Source organism: Sceloporus occidentalis, unplaced genomic scaffold, assembly GCF_023333645.1.
Source record: "Sceloporus occidentalis isolate IW3139 unplaced genomic scaffold, rSceOcc1.0.p SCAF_165, whole genome shotgun sequence".
Lineage (NCBI taxonomy): Eukaryota > Metazoa > Chordata > Lepidosauria > Squamata > Phrynosomatidae > Sceloporus > Sceloporus occidentalis.
Genome location: NW_028317145.1, coordinates 1,749,110 through 1,755,109, shown reverse-complemented (window position 1 = coordinate 1,755,109; position 6,000 = coordinate 1,749,110).

Below are 6,000 nucleotides of genomic sequence, written 5' to 3'. Positions count from 1 at the left end.
GCTATTTCTGGCTGGAAAAAGAACACACTGAAACAGCCAGTACTGCAGTGGTAAATCACACAACTTAAATGCCTTTTTATGATTCATTTTATTCAGTGACTCAGTGTTGGAACCTTTCATGATATATATTCAACAAGATACCAGAGAAGTCGAACTGTTTAAAAATGTTTGTTTTGAGAGTTAGATTTAGTAACACTTGACACTATTACAGCCCAAAGTGGCAGATTTATTGGAATCTTTGTGTAGAAATCAGTGGGAGGCAAAAAAACAGAAAATTGACATGATCTATGGTCACAGTGTGAATGAGTATCCAATCTTAGCCATTTTTGCTCAATTATACTTGGCACTAAGATGTATAAAGCCCCAAGTGATTACTTAAACTTTTTGGCTGATATTTTAAAATGTGTACTAATTGTTTTGGCCGTTGGTGTGCCAGTCATTCTACAACACTGGTTGTACTTCTAACAGCACGTCTGTCTGATGGAGGACCGATGGCAGGTAAAACGCAATTCCCAAAAGGTATGGCGTAATCTTGCTGAACCCTTTTAGAGACAAAGCCATGCTCCAGGGCGAAGCATACTGTATATGACAGGCCTTTATTGGCCATATAACTGGGCAAATATCCAGCGGACCATATTCCCTTATTGCCACTCATTCGCCAGTTTTTATATAAAAATGTGTACTATCTGCAATACGTTATTATTTTTGATTAAAATGTTTGTGTTTTCTTAAATTGGCAATATGTTGATTGCATTGTGCTTAAGTAATATCATCATGTAGGAATGAAAAATGTTGGCCTTTGAATGATACTATTAAATGCCCAAATAATTCTTTAATCAAGTAAAATGTTTACACCATAATTTAAGGTAAGATCCCTTTATTGTCATGTCACACAAACTCCAGCATTGATTGGTTATTCCCATAGAAACTGAAAAATCTTGTTTCTGTGTGTTTTAATCGGATTTCTTATTTTTTACCAAAACAGTATTTCTTAGAAAGCATACAAATATTTATGGTTGTATATAAATAATAAAGTGACCTTATTATTGTAAAAAACAATAAAATATTATTGGACCAATCCATTTTTTGCCACTTTTGAAAGTTTGCACCAGAATCACTTTTCATCCATAATGCCTATGAAGCTTTGATTTTTAGACCTGTAGTTTTCTTGCATTCTTTTGGTCACATTTTGCTTGGATGAAGTTAAACATGATTTCCAAGACCCAAGGATGAATGAAAAGTGATGGGGACTCATGGGGGAAAGCAGTGCATACACTGAAATGACCCTTATGGAGAGTTCTGTGGAAGTGTGCCCTCTAGTGGTCACCAAACAGAGGATGCTACTTTAAAACAAAATGTATCTTAAAACCTTTTTTTTGTGGCACGGCACTCATGTGCCAATCATTGTCTAATAAAGAGAGAAAAACATGTTTTATATAATGTAGCCCATATTTAAAGGCATCAACTGAATGTAATCACACAACCTCTGTAGGTAGTGAATTCCACATCCCTATGGTTCTTACTTTAAAAAAACTTTTTTGCTGTTTTAGGTGAAAATGTATTTCTTCACATCTGAGTACATAAGTATTATATACTAATGATACTACTCAGAGATACTTTGTGTCTTGAGAGGTTACTAGACCATCTACTGAATAATTGGTCGACCTGGAATGGGACGCTTTGAAAATGTGGATGAGATTTGTATATGCATCCAGGGCTAACGTATTTCCATAGATAGCCTTTGGCACTTTAAGGCCAGTGGTAACTAAATTACATATCTGCAGCCTCAATGGTCATTTGCACAATCCCAGCAACTGTGTGAATCCAGCTGGTGGCCACCAGAAAAGACCCCCAAGACCCCCAAGGCTGGTGGCCACCAGAAAAGACCCCCAACGCTTGTGTAAATTAATGGCCATTCTCATATGATAACTTGTATTAGTTTAGAGGCCTCTATTACTGAAGTGAGATCTCTCAAGCTGATCATACCTCAACGCAGCTCTTCTTTTAAAGACTGGCATTCCTACACACAGGCAGAATGAAATCGCTCCTTATCTCAGACTGCTGACGAGTGACAGAAGACGTCTACGTTTCTGACAGGCCAGAATTTGTTAGAACCATTAAAACGCTCGTGTTTGGCTTCCTGTTCAAACACAATAGTAACTGCCGTTAAATTGTCCTGACTTTGGTTATGCACGGCTGTGACCTACGGGTACGGAGCTTCTGAAAAACACATCAGGTAACATTATCTGAAATTATACAGCCTGAAAGTCCAGCCGGAGAATTAACGCTATCAGTCCGCCCTCTCGCCTGAACTCGATGCATCGCCTTCCAAGTTCTGGAAATGAAAACATACTTTGGCTGAAAGCAAAAAAAGAGGATTCCTGTCCACGCAATGTGTTAATGTAACATTACTGCCTCTCCCCTGCGAGATTAAACGCCTTCTGAAATTACTCCTTTTGCTAAGGTGCTCTTAGGCCTTCCTCATGGATACATTAGCCAGAAACAACCAGACAAGTACACTTCCAGTCATATAAATCTTCGAGCAATTACTGGTCCAAGTTCCAACCCCTCCTGAGATAAAATGCTTCATTGCATCATTGAATAAATATGCTTTTTTTTCCCTCCAATAAATCTCTTCCAACATGCCTAAATAATGACAAATGGATTCGCTTTGCTGTTTCTGGTAACAAAGGTGTTTCAGACGGTTGAAGGTACCAGTAAGTACCACAGGAGATTAAAGGATTAGCAAAGTTCTTTTGAATTTAAAGTCTTGCCGTGGCATTAAAAGTATTTTGAGCTCCCTTCGAAAAAAAACAAAAAAAACACTCTCTCCGAAATTGCTTCTTTTTAGTGAAGACTTCCGTTTCTAATGAGGTTATTGCAGATGAACCCCTCCCTTGTTGTTAATTAATGAGCCATTAAAATTTAAACTTAATTATACATTTTTATTGACTTTCAATTGGCACCAGAATCTACTGTATATCACGGGCGTCCAACGTGCGGCCCTCCAGCTGCTGCAGGACTACATCTCCCATAATGCTCTTTCAGCTAAGGGGCTGGCTGAGGAGGATAGAAGATGTAGTCCTGCAGCAGCTGGAGGGCCGCACGTTGGACGCCCCTGCTGTATATATACGGAAATACAGAGTATTTTCACTGCCAGGTTCCGGCGGCTGATCAGCTGGAAGGAGGCACCACCTCAGCCAATTACACAGGTTACTCTCATTTTCCAACAAAAAATTGGGTAAAAATTTTACCGGGAAAATTAATTTGAGAGAGTTAAGGTAAAAAATAGTATTAAACTGCCTAAGCCCTGACATGGCAAACACTTGGGCTCATCTTGAGTGCAACTTGAGAGCTCTCAACTCCGTTTCTGGCAGATCCACAGTTATAAAGAGTGTTGTTGAGCTTCGTATCCACGCTGGCCCTAGATAATTTCACTGAACATCTAAAGTTTGTGTTTTTGCACTCAAAAAAAGTAAATAGTGCCCATGACTGGTTCATTTTGGGTTCATGATATTATTTTCTTGTAAGGTAGCATTAGCATAGTCTAAAAAACACACACACATTTCTCTCCTCTCTCTCTCTCTCTCTCTCTCTCTCTCTCTAAATATATATATATATATATATAAATGTATATATATTTACAGCGGTATACACTTAAAGGATAAATATACCCCAAAATTCCGCCAACCTACACTCTTTTTTTTGTGAATACGTTTGCAACGTGCAAACATTGTAAAATCAACTTTTGTAAAAACTTTAAAAAAAAACCATTGTTTCTGTTTTCTTAAGAACTGTTGTGAAATAAGTTCACACATGTAGTAAGGAGCGCTCACAGGAAAATTTCAGTTCACAGAAGCCTTGGTTACTTCACTGTGGTTTGGAGAGAGAATTTTTACGGAGGGTCGGAGTTGTGTCCAAAACTGTAATTATCTCTTGGCCTGGAATTATGTTTTTTGAGGTTTTACTGCTATAAATAGGGCAATCTCGAGATAGCTGGCTATGTATAACCATATGGATAACAACATACATGGTAATTTGGGGGCTAGTAGCCTAAATATAAGCGGTCTAGAGGAATATGAAGAGAAAAGAATAAATCATGACGTTTTTTGTAGCATACATTATTTAATAGGGACCTAAACCCCAACCTTAAAGGAACCTCTTTCTGCTCCAGAGAGGTAACCAGACAGTGGAAACGATTAAAAAATAAGATGATGTCTTTCGACGAATGATCACTTGGGCAGTATTGTGAAAGCATAACCACATGCACAATTTAAAACAAGTACAAAAAAACCAGGAAAAAAACACAGAGAACACTGTTCACAAGAGGTTAACACCACAAAGGAACATGAGAAATTGCTCCTGGATGGCTTTAAAGAAGACTGGAACTGGAGGTCAATGAGGGAAAACAAAGCCCGTCTAGTGAAGAATAGTATCTAGTGATGTACGGTGCTGTGAAAAAGTATTTGCCCCTCACCGATTTCTTCTTTTTTTGCTTATTTGTCACATTAATATGTTTCAGATCATATAATTAATTTTAGCATAAGACAAAGACAGCGTGAGTAAACATAAAATGAGCACTTCTTTTATGTAAGGTAAAGAGTTAATCAAAACCTATATCACCCATGTGAAAAAGTAATTGCCCCCTAATCCTAATAACTGGTTGGCGGCAACAAGTGCAATCAAACGTTTGCGATAACCGTCAATGAGTCTTTTACATTGCCGTGGAAGAATTATGGTCATTCTTCTAGGCAGAATCGTTTTCATTCAGCCACATCGCAGGGTTTAGGAGCACGAGCTGCCACAGCATCTCATTCAAGTCAGAACTCTGGCCTCCAAAATTTTGATTTTGTTTCTCTGGAGCCATTCAGAGGGGATTTGCTTCAGATCATTGTCCTGCTGCATAACCCAACTGCGCCTGGGCCTTAGGTCATGAACTGAAAATGATAGATATATGCATAGGCACACGGGTCTTTAAAAAAGGGTAAAAAAAGTTTCTAAATTGTTCAATCATGCATTGCATCCGGATGATTAATTAATGTAGTATAAGCACCGTGTTTTTCAGGCGCAACATCTATGTATGGACGATAATACATTTTGAGTATTCACTCCTGTTTGGCTCCTGAGCAAAAGTCGTTCACAACTTTCTAGCTCCGTATGGAATCCTTGACCACCTACAGCAGAAATAAACATTTAGGGTCATGTGGATATATATATATATATATATATATATATATATATATTAGCATTTTATAATAAATTGGTGCTGTACGAACACCATATTAAATCTGTAGACAGTTTTCTTTATAGGGAAATTGACACATTCATATCTGCTGATATCCTAGTTCTTACACGTATGTACAGTTTAATATAATAATCACCTCTGATACTTTCTCCTGGTCTCAGTACTGCAAACGAAACATGAATTCTGTGTATACTTGTCTAATAACGAGTGAATTGGTAATTCCTGTGCTAAAGCAGGGAAATTCAAAAACAGTGGTCTCTTTGGAGCCCTCGATGACCGATGTTGCGTGTCTCTGCTTTAGTAGGCTCAGTTGAGCAGCGCTTGCCTCATCTTTTGTTTCTCTCCAAAGTCCAGATGTTTTGTGATGCACTACTTGTTATGCCCTGTTCACCCATTACAGCGCTACAGAATATGATGAAGACATATACCACACTGTATACGTCTTTATAAATTAAAAATGCCCAGCACTCCTGAACTAACATTAAATAAAAATAATAATAACTCCAATTCAATTTCAGTGCTGGGCTCTTTCTGGCTTTAATTGAGACGTAACAGCTTCATTTCAGACACGCAAGTGTCCTTTTTAGGCTTCCTCTTGTTTACATTAGTGCATTGCTTAACCAATTGTTCAATAGGGAAAATGCAATTCATATTGAATGAAACAACATCATACCTTTTACAAGGTTGTATGTCTTGCTGAGATCAGCTCATCAGGTGCTACCAACGCTGAGAACAAAGATTATTTTGGGTGGGGG